The following is a 15,215-nucleotide window of genomic DNA, read 5'->3' as shown; positions in this document are numbered from 1 at the left end:
AAGGCAATGGCAACCCACTCCAGTACTCTTGCCTGGAAAATCCCATGGACTGAGGAGCCTGGTAGGCTGCAGTCCATGGGGTTGCTAAGAGTCGGACAGTACTGATCGACTTCACTTTCACTTTTCACTCTCATGCATTGGAGAAGGAAATGGCACCCCACTCCAGTGTTCTTGCCTGGAGAATCCCAGGGACGGGGGAGCCTGGTGGGCTGCCAGTCTATGGGGTTGCACAGAGTCGGAAGCGACTGAAGCAATTTAGCAGCCGCAGCAGCATGATTTACCTCCTTTAGTCTGTTGATATAGTAGATTACATTGATTCATTTTTCAGATGTTGAAACAGCCTTGCATACCTGAAATAAATATCACTTAGTTGCAGTGTGTTATTATTTTTATACATTGTTGAATTTCACTTGTTAAATTTAGTGAGTTTTTACTTTGTGTCTATATTCAAGAGAGATACAAGTCTGTGATTTTTTTCTTGTATCTAGTTTTAGCATTAAAATAATGCCAGGCTCATTGAATGAGTTAGGTAGTGTTCTGCTTTAAAAAAAAAAATGTGGGGAAATGATATTACTTCTTCCTTTAATATTTGGTAGAAATTGCTTGTGAAACTGTTTGTGTCTGGTGATTTCTTTAGAGAAAAGTTATTATTTATTAATTCAATTTATTTATAGATATAGGACTAGTCATGTTATCTGTTTCTCCTTGTGTGTATTTAGATTGCTCTTAATCCTTCTGAAACTATAAAATATGAAAAGTCTCAAAAACAGATTATAAATCTAGAAAATTGTTTGAAGCAGGAATGATTTAAGAAAAAACTTGCAAAGTGAAGTCTGTTTTAAAATCATTCCATTACTTAAATTTTTTTTTTCTGTTTATATGTATGCTGTGTGTCCATGTATATCATCATTTGTTACCCCAGGTTTTAACTTACTTTTCTATTTTGATAATTGTGTTGTGTCATGTCTTATTTTAAAACTTTGCATATGATTTTCTTGGTCATTTGGGATCATTTTCTTTATAAGAACTTGAATTATTCTGTTCCCTGTTCACATTCAATTTACATTTAACATTTATTTTAAGGGTATTCTCAGTATTTTAGGGGTATTCTCATTAGGAAACATATTCAAAATACTTTTGTATTCTTACTGTATCTTGCTTAAAGCTGGAGCCACTATAGTGTGGTTCACAATTTACCTTAGTGTAATAATGGACTTTTTTGCACTACAGTGATGTCTTGCATTTTATTTTTTAATTGTTAAGTTTAAAAGAGATATGTGGTCTTTTTGGTCTCAGCTAGCATGGGAATACTGGAACTGCTTACCAAAAAAGACACGAGAGACCAACAGTTATAATTTCTCACCAATAATGATTCTCCAGGTACTTTAAGACAGTAATATTAGGAAGCTGTAGGGTGACAAAAATATGTCATCTTTTATAATAGGATAACCTGCTCATTATTAATACTTGAATATGATAATTATCAATGTTGTCCTAATATTCCATCTAATTTTACTGAATCACTTGATATTACCTAATGCCTTGGCATTCTGACATGCTCAGCAAACACAGCGGTATTTTCCTCAGAATCGACTGTTTGGCTTTCAGTTTGCTAACTAGACTCTTGGAAACATGAGATTGAGCGCTGTTGTTATTATTTTTTTAATCCCACACAACAGTTAGCCTAGTGCCCCTGCACAGAGTTGATATTACTTAGAATTTTTGAGAGGATAGGTGAATCGAAAGATGAGTGACTGCTAACATCACACACCAACTGATGGGTAAACCACCATCTCGTTGCACTGGTAACTTCAATTGTCTTTTCCTTGCCTATCTGATCAGGAGTATTACGTCCCTGTTAGTATCTTCATTCTCCTTCTCACTCTGTATGGAGAGCTCATTGACTCTCACGTGCAAGTTGATAACCTAATCAACAAGACAACTAAATTATCATCTTCATGGGTCTGCCCAACTTCTGGAGTAGTATATAGGTATACCAGGGAGTGAGAATCTTAGGGCTGTCTTAGAAATCTGCCTGACACAGCAGCAAAAGTGTTCCTATTCTAATCCATTTCCCATCATGATCTTGCTACTTCCAGCTTTATGTAGGTGGAGAGTCCATTCTTAATTATCTGGGCAAATATGGTTTCCCTTGGGGATATTTTGATTACCCCCTTGACTTATTTTATCTTTGATTATTTTCAGTCTCACTTCCTTTACCTTTATCCAAACTTTCTTACAAGGCACCCACATTTCTTTTTCTTCTTCCTTCAGAGTATATTCTCTTTGTAGAATTTATTTGAACTTTCCCGTTACAAAGACTAACCTTTGATCATTCCAACTCTTGATATGAAATTTTTATCTAGTACCATGCCTCGATTGTAAATTATCCATGGATCAGAACTATCATGATCATGCAAAATCAAACACCTGAGTATAGAAACAAATTGCAATCAAGTAATCAACAATAAGATAATTTTTCACTCCTTTTAACTTAAGAGTTGTATTAGTTTTCTCAGGCTGTGATAAACTATACCACAGACTGGATGACTTAAAAAGCTGACATTTATTTCTTAAGCTACTGCAGAAGTACATATAGTTATGTAATTTGTGTGATATTTTCTTGGTAGATTGTAATAGACCATTCAGAGAAACATGTTGAATATTTTTGTGGATTGAAAGAGAGGCGCACACACAAACATTTTCCTCCATTTTATCTGATTCCATGAGAATTCTGAGCAACCAATTTTACTTCCCTGTGTAGAAGGCCAGATCCAAAGCAAATCTTCCAGGTTAATGCATGTAGTCCTTTCAGAATGAGATAGTAACTCATTTGTCATACAAAATTATCTTGACATGCATTTTTAATGAATTGGGTGTTTCGATTTATGTGTACCCATCAAACCTAATAGTTCACCCTCTCTAGAACCATCCTCACTACTTTTTGTAACTTCAATCTCTAGTTTCTAAGACAACAGAAATATTATTTTGCGGTCAGAAATAGCAACAAACTATACTTTCTATTAAAGTATGAGGAACAACTTTGCCAAACTATCCCTGGTAGTACATTTGCAGTGTATCAGAAACATTTCTTTTTTGGTCATCTTCTGACTACACTGTGAACCGAATTAGTTACATTAAAAAAATTAAAGTTTTACTGGCTATTTGCCTGTAAATGAAGAGACATTCCTTTACCCCTGAGCAACAACAGAAACTTAGATCCCTAAATGAGAAGATGCTGTTCTCTCTCACCATCGTTTTCCATAATTAGGAATTTGGTCAGGAATAAGAATAACTTGATTATAGTCCATGTTATCACACTCCTGTCAACGTCTTTCTCTCTTCCACATGTTGAATGACTTCCTGACTTATTTTCTGTGTATACGTAATGTTTGGCTCCTATCTTGTATGCAATAACTCTTGGTTATCAGATCTTTTCTTCCTTTTACATCAGATCATTCTTATTATTATTTAAACTGTGCTTCTCCTGTCTAACATCTCTTTAGTTTCCTTTTCAATTTAGGCTACCAATGGGTGTATTTTAATCTTTTACAATTCATGATTGATTTTCACATTCAGCCTAATAGCTAAATAAGGTGAGAAATTTAGGAAAGATAAATGGGATCACTTGGTACTTTTGTTGTTGTTGTTGTTTGTTTGTTTGTTTTTATTGGAGGCTAATTATTTTACGATATTATATTGGCTGGTTTTGTCATACATTGACATGAATCCGCCCCAGGTGTACGGTACTTTTTCACATAAGGAACACGAATTACTTTTGTGCTCAGATGCTGCTTCTGGAGGAGCCTTAAGTAGTAAGAACTAACGTTCAAAATGATTTGAGTCTGTGTACCCATTCTACCAACTTTCCATCTTGGTAGGGATGAAGAAGTTTGGGTAGGGTTGAATAGGTACCATCTTTGTTGTTAGAAGTGCTTGGTAGAGGTCTTGTGCTTGCCACGCACAAGAGTTATCTTAGTGTTATTTGAAAACATCTGAAGAATTTAGGTTAGAATTTCAAAGAAAATATGAATCTTTGTAACTCAAATCTTTTCTTCTGTGAAAGAAAATGTCACTCTTCTTTAAATAGATTGTAAAATTATTCCGAATTACCAGATGCAAAGGCTGAGCAACACACAGTTCAGATTTACCACGAGGAATAGGGTTAAATTTTGCTCTCCAATGACAAATCCCATCCCAGAACAGATTTTTAGCCACGCAGCTAGCAGAACTCGCTGGGTGAACTGCACAGGCCATGGTGGGTGCAGAGCTCAGAGCCGGAAAGCAAACAGCTGCTGTAGCCTGATTTCAGTTAAAATAGTGTGAGTGTTTAGTCTGGCGCACGGCTTCAGGGGAGATTGGCAGCTGGGTCAAACAAAGTCCTTCCATTGGCTGTCTTCCCAGGCAGCTTCTGCTAGTATTTAGGTACTAGTGCAGTGTAGGGCCCTTTCTCAGGCAAAACCTAACATCTGACCGCACCCTCTCTTCTTTTTCCAGAAAAAAAAAAAAAAAGAGCAGAAAAAAAAAAGCTTCTTTTTCCTTCTTTCCTTAAGATAAATTCTCCAGAAGACAACCTCTCCCACTAATTGTGTATTAGCAGTGTATTTTATCTTGAGAGCTGACGCACTGAGCTCTCAACGTGGTGTGGAAGGCAGACTGTTCCAGGGTTGGATTCATAAAAGGGCCTTTATGGTTTGTGAAAGAATATCTGTGTGCTTAGGCAGGAAACTTTTTGATCTGCAGGAAAGCCAGAAGACATCTAGGTAAGGCTGCGTATCAAATCTACTTTTTTGGGGGAAAAGTTGGGCAGTGAGAACGAATCATTACAAGCGACGTGAGCTTGGAGTGTGCCTGTTCCCTTCTGTAGAAGTTTAAAAGGTACTGATTTGTTTGCTTATTTTTTGTTTGTTTGTTTAAATCTTAAGGGAATACTGTAGTCTGCATTTTGACGATTTTGTTTTCTGCTGTTGAACTGATTATACTGGATATAGGGTTTTATTATATAGCAAAATCTTTGTAAACTGCCGCAGAAAGAAAGTGTATTTAGGAGGGAAATTGACAAGTTTTAAAGAGTAATTGTACAATCATTTGAGGACAGAGGAACGCTGCATTAGACTAACAAGGGTTTAATTACCAAAAGAAGTTTAATGTTGCTTTGGAAGGAATATTAAGTAAGTTGTCTTTGTCTCTTACTTTTTAATTTTAGTCGCTGATTTAGCCTGTTGGGTCACATTTTTTGTTAGTGCTGAAGGCTGCCATGAATCCCTAATGAGGCCCCTTTGCACATGATTTTGGCACTTGGCCAAGATCAACTTCCCAGCGGCAAGCTTTCTCTAAAGAACCTGGAGCAAAAAAAAAATAATTTTTTTTTTATTAGAAATCATGTCTGAAAGCTGCCATAATCAGTTGTGTAGGCATGTCAAAATGACTTTATACAGTAAAGATGAAACAAGCATTTAAAAACATTTTCCTCATATTGTTGCTTTTGAGAATTATGAGTTCCTGCTTGTGGCCACCTAAAATATGTTATAACAAGAACAATCTTAAAGAAGATTTACCAGTTTTTTTGTTTTCCTCAGCAGATCAGTGTAGGGATAATCACACTGAAAACTATACAGTATGAAAAAGTTATTCAAAACACTTCAGGATAAATTCTGAAAAATGTTCATCTCTGTCAGTAATCCTCAGTGGACAGTAAGTAATGAAGTTTTCTAGAAGTTTCACTCTGCTCACAGTGAAGTTTAACATTTTTTAAATGGGATGTTTTGTATATTTTAAATATCATAGAGTTTAAGATTCTAAAAAATGTTAGAACTTTTCGTATAATTTTAAAAATGTATTAACACCTTGTGTTTACAACAAATATTTTAAATAGAAGTGCTTGATATATATAAACATGACTGAATAACTTTAAATACTTGTATTTAATTGTTGTTTTGTGATAAAAATGAAGTGTTTGTGTGTGTGAAACAAATCATAAAGACACTTTCATCTGATTTTTAGAACTGTCACTTTTTATTTTATTATAAATGAATTTTTTCATGAAAGCTAATGTGTTACTTTATACTCCAGCATTTTAAGAGTTAAACTCACAGGTTGCAATGAAATACCTTAGTAATCAGATACAAACAACCTCAGATTTTTACATAACCATTTTCAGCAATATATTTAGACATTAGAAATAGACATATAGAAGTGTATTTAAAAGCAGAAAAGTGGGATCTCAGTTGCTTTGTTTTCTTTTTATAAACCTTGTTATACTAACTGTTATTTTGCCTTTTATGTTAGTGTATGGTAATCTAGAGTGAAACTTTATTTTTCACTTTAACCGTATTTTTTAAGGAAATGTTGATAAGAGCCTGATTTATTCTTTAAGAAATCATGAGTTAGAGCTGTTTTAGTACATATGTGTTTCATATATTTATCGCTATGTTTATCTTACCTTTTTTTTTATTACACAGTGAAAAGATTGCTAATTGGAGTCGTAGAAAAAAGTGAACATTAGCTTAAAGTAAATTTTAGCGTTAGCAAATGGATCTGATATCCTTCAGATCAATTTATGTACGTATATATAATTTATGTATGTATAAAATATTTTTGGTATTACTGTGGGGTGAGTTATAATACTGTATTTACCTTGCTATTAGTTGCATACAAGCATGAAGTGTTTTAAGTTACGTCAGTCAACATTAAAATACAGAGATGTTATAAATTGGGAAAGGGCAATACACATTTGATATTTATAGATATTTACCTGGATAAGTTCTGTACTTCCTTGTGAGATCACAGTTGAATTCTCATTCAATCTAATATTTTGTATTATTGAAAAAGAAATTAATATATAAGATAGATATCTCAAAATTTGATTAAAGCAGGAACATTTTTATTGTTTGCTATCATCAAACAGGTGCAGGAAAAATAAGATAGCTTGCTTATTCAGCAAGGTCCTTGCTTAAAAATTATTTTTGAATTCTATTTTTATCTTAACCTTAGCTGTCATAACACAACATTGTCTTCTGTTTCCATTTATTTTTTAATTAATTGTCTTGCTTATTTGAAATTGACAGAATATTTCTCTTAAATATATTGAGAAATGTTTCAAGTGATGATTTTAGCTGTTGCTGTGGTAGGTTTTTTTGGCTACTAGAGGCCATAGTAAAATAAATGCGATAAAATGTCAAACTTTTAAAGTGCACAGATACGTTAGTTTGTGAGGTCAGAAGAAATTCAACTGTACAAAATTACTGACAAATACTTTTGAGTTGAGGTAGAAACATGTAAGTATTGAGAAGAATTTAAGTTGTGTACTTTACTGAAAAAGCTAAGAAATTTACTTTCTTTTGCAATAGTTATAAATTGTAATTGAATATTTCAAAAGTGTATGCTTGTTAAGGAACTTTAGCTAATTTTTCTTTTGGGACAATGGCTGCAAAGCAATGAGTACATTTTTTCACTGAGTTGACATTTTAAAACAATATTTAGAATACAATTACTTCTAAAAAGAAAAATATTTCAATATTTTGTTAAGTTTATTTGCAAAGAACAGTTTGAATAATTTGTTTTATTTGTTATTTTTCCCAATCTCTTGGAAATTTAAAAACATATTCAACTTTACAATCTGGAAACTACTTCATTCTTTAGAGAAAGTGAAATTCATTTGCAGTTGTCAATTTAAATTATGGGTCTTTACCGTTTTAAGTGTGACAGAGCTTTGGTTAGTTTCAATTATGCAACAGGCACAGAAAATTCTTTCTTTCCCCCCAGTTAAAAGAAATATTAAATAATTAAGTATAAAATGTACTTCTTGTTGGGAAAAAAACACACTTTAAAGCTGCAGTATTTTATCCGCAACTTTTAAATGCAAGAAATGTTATAACAGGGCATTTTTGTTGAGCATTTTATTATTCAAACAAAATGCTTTGTTCTAAATAGTAAATCCAGCAATGAGGTAAATGTATTGCTACATTAGATAGAATATAATTGTTGAATTTTGGCACACCTGCAGTGACCTCTGCCATAAAAGATTAGCATAAGTAGGATGGTCTTGAATTTGTAACAACAAAAGTAGATGGTGGAACATGTAAGACACCAACCTTTGTTGTACTGGAGAAAGTATGTGCTAACAAGAAAGAGACACGTTTTGTGTAAACTGCTGATAGTATTTTGTCATTTAATGAATACAGTGAATCTTGAACATTAAAAAATTACTTTTTTGAAAGTGCATTTATAAGACTTTTTCCGTAGAAATGACTGTAGTATTTTATTCTTTTATGAGACGAACAACTGTTATATTTCCATGTAGCTAATATGTAGCTATAAATTAGATAGCCAGGTAACTATTTAAATGTTATGGTTTGATTTTAAATACAATTTATGTTGAATACAAAATAAATAATGCTTTTTTATTTTGTCTATTTTGTATAAAAGAATGATCAATTTGCACTTGTTGCATTTCTTAGTTACTAGTAATTTAATTTTAAAATTATCATAAAGTAAATATTGTTATTTGATACAGTTTTTAAACATGGTAGGAATTATTTTATAAACAACCTGACTTATTATATATTTAAACAATGGCAATTTATGTCTAGCTGTATATTCTTTTCTCAAAGTCAAAATCAGCAAAGGGCCTCTTATTTGGTGCTCAATTTTTTTTTTTCTAAAATTCTGGTTTTTAGTTTTAACTTTTAGCTTTCTTGTTTATGTGCCCAGGTACAGGTACATCTTCTGCTCTGAGTAAATCTTGAAATATCTATCTTGTGAGAATTAGGCTGGAAAAAGTAGTAGTGGGTTCGAAGTTTATTCTTATTCCACAGTCCACTGAATAAATGAAGATTTTGAGTTTCATATTGAAAGCTAGTTTATATATAAATTAGTATAGACGAGCACATCATATCTGATGACTTTGATAATTTGAAGCACTGAATATTCTGTGTAAATTAGTGGTCATTTACATATTGGTGTAGTGATTCTAGATACTTCATTATTATTAGTTTTAAAGATTTATTAATTTATAGAAAATGTATAATATGATTATTGGCTTAAAAGTTATTTGTATTTACTAGTTTTTAAATTGCCTCCACTTTGCTATTCTTGAGTATCATGTAATAACTCTCCTAAAAAATACCATGAAACTAAGCCGTACCTTATTTTTCATTTCTTCCATTAACTTAAGAGGTCAGCATGTGTGTGTGGTGGGATACCCGAAAATATTTCAATTTTTTTTTTCTCTCCTGTGATTATCAACTACTTTACACTTTGCAGAGATTTTGAAAGGAATGACTGTATTTCTTTAATGTTTATGTAACTGTGAGGAATACATGGGCTTTCTATAGACTTCAGTTTAAAAAAAAAAATAGAAAATAGAATGAAGATTAATGACGTGGTGTATTTTTATAGCAACTAATTACAACTTGCTATTCATCCCCAAACAACAAACTGGAAAGATACACAGTGGGCTTTAAGAGCAGCCTTCATTTGCTTTTCACTTAAGAGCTACAGGAAAGTGGTAGCAAAGTGATGATTTTGGTCCAGTCTAATATGATGTATAATGTTTCAGGCCCATGTAGTCATTTCCCATGTCTTGCTTCAGAGCCCCCATAAGATTAATCTCAGAAATTTTTGCAGAAGTATGTTACAGAACACACTCTTTCTTGTTGTTAACTGGAGGGTCTGTGATTGGCTCTCTTTGGCAAAGGCAGTGTTCTTCTCTGTATAGTAATTTAAAAAAACAAAATCACAATTTGGGTAGATCAGCTCAATCAGTTGGCCAAATCAGCATAATAACCAAGCCAACTCAGCCTTAACAAGGATAATTAGTTTTTCATTCTTCACTAAACCTGGGCACTTTCCTGAAGAATGTGGTCAGTTGTACATGAAAGGTTGAGTGTCTAAAAGCTGTGTGATATGTATTTTCTCCTTGTGAATTAATAAACTGTGCTTTGTGATCAAAATAGTTTATATCAATATACATTGCATGCCCAAAATATTTAAACAATGATAGAAGCAACTCTCCTGAAATTCAGTTTGGGATTAATTTTATTATAATTTACTTGAGATGTCATCTGCAAACTACTTGATGAAACCATTTTAAAAATTGTTTCTATTATTGTCTTCATGAGGCATAATGATGTAAATAGAAATTTTTTGCTAGTGGGGCAGCTTTTGAAATTGTATGTATGTTGCTGTTGCTTATTCTGTAGGATTCTAAATGGGTCACATGTACTTTCCTCTCTACTCCTAGGGCCCATTCATAAATATTCCCCAGAGAGATTTTTTTTTGTCAACAGCCAATTTTAGATACATTCATGTAGCTTGACAGTCAAAAGTTTGATGCACAGAAAATCCCTATTCACGTGAAATTTAGCTGTTTCTAAAACATATTCAATTGTTAGGAAATGAATCAACAAGAATAGAGAAACAAAGAATGATTTGTAATTTTGTCAGATGAAACAGCAATAATCAGTTCAGAATACTTATATAATGATAACATTTTTCTATTGAAATATTTTGTACCAAGAAATTTAATGTAGAAATTGCGATTTGTTACTAGAAGCTAGTAATTGACTTTGGTAATCAGTAGTTCAAAATTCCTGATATAAGACAAAGGGTTGACTTATTGAATGAATTGGTCTTAGATAAAATGTGAGCTATTAGGCTACTTCATATCTGGGATTTGTTTAAATTTTCAATACCCAAATCATTAAACATGAATGTAATAGTATTTGCCTATTTTCTGCTTTCAGAATCAGCCAGTCTACCTATGAAATTTGTTCCCTCCTCTTTGATAACTAAACAACTTCAGAGTAATTAAATATCTTACAGCTTCCATTTTCCATCTTAATGTCTACTCAGATGAAACTTGAAGTAACTAAATCTTGTCACAGTCTGGATTAACAGTGAGATGAGATTATGTGATGAGCCCAAAATGAAATTATATATATATATGTATATATACAATATAATATAATATATATAAAGCACAAGTGTTTGCCAGCATTTTTGTGGTCAGATTTACAACTTGCTTTGCAGGTAAAGCTTTTCCTTTCTCGCTTGAGAAAAGTGCAATTAAAAGTAATTTATAGATGTGCACAATGTACAGCTGCTTTCTTCTAAATTTCACAGAAATGAGCTAAATTATAATGGATTTAAAACTGGCTGCATTTTAATGGTTTTTAAATTGGATTAGAAGCATCATTACTAGGTTTACTAGATAATGGGAATTAATACTTATGAGCACTTGGGAGAGTCTCTGTCTTGGTAGCATTAAGCTATAGAACCATTAAGCTATTGGAAATTACAGCCCGACCAAAACATACAGCAGGTTTGTGAAGATTGATTAGGAGTGTAGATCTCTTCTATATACTCTATGCCTTCATGACATTACATTATATACTTCCTGATAACATGCAAGATGATCCAACTACAGCCAAAATGTGTATGTGTGCATGTTCACAAGATAATGTGCGTGTGTAAGAGATCTTTATGTTTCCTTGCCAAGTGATAAGAAAAATATCAAGAATAAGATGTAAATACATTGGTATAATAGGGAATACTAATAAACTGTATTTGTCTATTGGATTATAAGCAATGACCTTGAGCCTACATTTCTGGAAAATCAGCTTTTTAAAAAAATCCATTCATTTCACTTAGAGCTACTTATGTACTCCATACTGATAAAGTGAAAGTGAAGTCACTCAGTCGTGTCCGACTCTGCAGTCCCATGGACTGTAGCCTACTAGGCTCCTCTGTCCATGGGATTTTCCAGGAGAGATTACTGGAATGGGTTGCCATTTCCTTCTCCAGGGGATCTTCCTGACCCAGGGATCGAACCCGGGTCTCCTGCATTTCAGGCAGATGCTTTATGTCTGAGCCACCAAGGATAAGCTACTGTCATTAATATTATCTGACCAGGAAAAGACCTGCTTTTTTATTTTGTTGAAGTATAGTTGATTTAAATATTAGTTTCAGGTATATAGCAGAGTGATCCAGTTATACATAGCCACTTTTTTTTCAGATTATTTTCCATTATGGATTTTTACAAGATACTGAATGTCATTCCTTGCATTGTACAGTAAATCTGTGTTGTTTTTCTATTATATATATATAAAATAGAATATGTAACATTCTATGTACACATACAGATATAATAGTGTGTATCTGCTAACCCCATACTCTTAATATATTCATCCCCCCACTTCCTCCTTGATAACCATGTTTGTTTTCTATGTCTGGGGAGTCTGTTTCTATTTTGTAAATAGATTCACTTGTAACCTTTTTTTAGATTTCATATGTAAGTGATATCATATGATACTTATCTTTCTCCATTTGTTTACTTCACTTAGTTTAATAATCTCTAGGTCCATCCATGTTGCTGCAAGTGACATTATATCATTCTTTTTAATGTCTGAGCAATATCTCATTGTGGGGTGTGTGTGTGTGTGTGTGTGTGTGTGTGTGCAGACACCATGTCTTTATCCATTTATCTATTGATGGACACTTAGGTTGCTTCCATGTCTTGGCTATTATAGATAGTGCTGCTTTAAATTTTGGGGTTCATATTCAAATTAAAGTTTTCGTCTTTTTTGAATCTGTGCCCAGAACTGGGATTGCTGGATCCATATTTAGGTTTTCATGGAAACGTCATACTGTTTTCCGTAGTGATCGCACCAGTTTGTATTTTCATCAACAGTCTAGAAGGTTTCTATTTTCTCCACACCTTCTTTAGCATTTATTATTTGTAAACGTTCTGATGATGTCCATTCTGACTAGTGTGAATGATACCCGGTTTTGATTTGAATTCATGTGCCTGTTCATCGTCTTGTGTTTCTTCCTTGGAGAAATGTCTGTCTCCTGCCCATTTTGTAAGCTGTATTTATTTGGTTGCGTCAGGTCTCAGTTCCAGTGTGTGGGATGTTCATTGTGTCATGCAGGATTTTCTGTTGCATTGCTTGGGCTCTCTAGTTGTGATCTGCAGGCTTAGCTGTCCTGCAGCATGTGGGGTGTTAGTTCCACAACCAGGGATGGAACCCATGTCCCTGCATTGCAAGTTGGATTCTTCACCCCGGATCACCAAGAAAGTTGCCCATTTTCTTTTTTGGTTTCTTTTGGTATTGAGTTGTATGGACTGTTTGAGTATTTTGCAAATTAACCCCTATTCGGTCACTTCATTTGCAACTTTTTTTTTTTTTCAGTTCTGTAGGCTGTATTTTTGTTTTGTTGATTGTTTGCTGTGCAGAAAATTTTAAGTTTGATTAGGTCTTATTTGTTTATTTTTGCTTTTATTTCTTTTGCCTTGGAAGACTGATCTAAGAAAATATTGGTGCAATTTATGTCAGAGAATGTTTTGCCTGTGTTCTCTTCTAGAAGTTTTATGGTGTCATGTCTTATATTTAAGTCCTTAAGCCATTTGGAGTTTACTTTTGTGTATGGTGTGAGGGAGTGTTCCAATTCATCAGTTTACATGTAGCTGTCCAACTTTCCCAACACCGCTTGCTAATGAGACTGTCTTTTATCCATTGTATTTTCTTGCCTCTTTTGTGGAAGATATTTTGACGGTAGGTGTATTATGGGTTTATTTCGAGACTCTCTATTCTGTTCTGATCTACGTGTCCTTTTTTGTGCCAGTGACATACTGTTTCAGTTGTTATAGCTTTGTAGTATTGTCTGCAGTCTGAGAGGGTTTTATCTCCAGCTTTTTTTTTTTTTTTTTTTAACATTTTTATTTTATACTGGTTGGCTTGAAGCTCAACATTCAGAAAACAAAGATCATGGCATCTGGTCCCATCACTTCATGGGAAATAGATGGAAAAACAGTGGAAACAGTGTCAGACTTTATTTTTTGGGGCTCCAAAATCACTGCAGATGCTGATTGCAGCCATGAAATTAAAAGACGCTTGCTCCTTGGAAGGAAAGTTATGACCAACCTTGATAGTATATTAAAAAGCAGAGACATTACTTTACCAACCAAGGTCCGTCTAGTCAAGGCTATGGTTTTTCCCGTGGTCATGTATGGATGTGAGAGTTGGACTGTGAAGAAAGCTGATCGCCGAAGAATTGATGCTTTTGAACTGTGGTGTTGGAGAAGACTCTTGAGAGTCCCTTGGACTGCAAGGAGATCCAACCAGTCCATTCTAAAGGAGATCAATCCTGGGTGTTCATTGGAGGGACTGATGCTAAAGCTGAAACTCCAATACTTTGGCCACCTCATGCGGCGAGTTGACTCACTGGAAAAGACTCTGATGCTGGGAAAGGTTGGGGGCGGGAGGAGAAGGGGACGACGGAGAATGAGATGGCTGGATGGCATCACCGACTCTGTGGACATGAGTCTGAGTGTACTCCGGGAGTTGGTGATGGACAGGGAGGCCTGGCGTGCTGTGATTCATGGGGTCACGGAGAGTCGGACACGACTGAGCGACTGAACTGAACTGAACTGATAGCTGATTAACAATGTTGTGATGGTTTCAGGTATACAGCAGTCTGACTCAGCCATAGATAAACATGTATCCATTTTCCCCCAAGCTCCCCTCCCATCCAGGCTGCCACCTAACATTAGCAGAGTTTCCTGTGCTATCTAATAAATCCTTGTTGGTTATCCATTTTAAATATAGCAGTGTGTACATGCTAGTCTCAAACTCCCTAACTGTCCCTTCCCCCTAGGAATCATAAGTTTTCATCCTCTAGTTTGTGAGTCTGTTTCTGTTTTGTAAATAAGTTTATTTGCATCACTTATTTTTAGATTCCTCACATAAGCAGTATCATACAATAGTTATTTTTCTCTGTTTGACCTACTTCACTGAGTATGACAATCTATAGATCCATCCATGTTAGTGCAAATGGCATTATTTACATTCTCTTTACTGGTTGAGTAATATTCAACTATATGTGTGTACTGCATCTTCTTTGTCCATTTCTCTTGATAGCCGTTTAGGTTGCTTCCATGTCTCAACCATTGTAAACAGTGCTGCAATGAACTGCATGTATCCTCAGGATTGCTTTGTCAATTTTGGATCAGTAAAGATCTGTTCTTCACCAAGTTATCTTGGGCTTGAAACAGACTTTTTTCTGAAGCTTGGAATAGCCAAACTTTTCTAAAACTCTTCTGAGAAGGCATATTGATGGTTTCAGGAAAAAGGGGAAGTGGAAGGTGAATGATTGCTTTGGGCCAGGGAATCAAAGGGTGTTTATCCTGTGTAAGCTCAGAGTCATTATAATTA

The 15,215-nt window shown here is 34.2% G+C and overlaps 1 long non-coding RNA gene across 2 annotated transcripts in view; it reads left to right on the top strand.

The window, feature by feature from the left end:
- Positions 1-15,215, top strand: part of LOC129553375 (uncharacterized) — a 393,842-nt gene that overhangs the window by 118,311 nt on the left and 260,316 nt on the right. The window contains exon 1 of one of the 2 annotated variants that reach the window (XR_016037386.1): positions 1,065-5,694. The exons of the other annotated variant lie outside the window; for it this stretch is intronic. This is a non-coding gene — a long non-coding RNA (uncharacterized LOC129553375). Of the gene's footprint in view, positions 1-1,064; positions 5,695-15,215 lie in introns of those variants that run through there. 2 annotated transcript variants of the gene reach the window in all.

The sequence above is a fragment of the Moschus berezovskii genome, chromosome 1, assembly GCF_049115385.1.
Source record: "Moschus berezovskii isolate FMDL1 chromosome 1, NW_MosBer_1.0, whole genome shotgun sequence".
Classification (NCBI taxonomy): Eukaryota; Metazoa; Chordata; class Mammalia; order Artiodactyla; family Moschidae; genus Moschus; species Moschus berezovskii.
The sequence above is the reverse complement of the archived record's forward strand: the minus strand, read 5'-3'. Positions and strand labels throughout refer to the sequence as shown.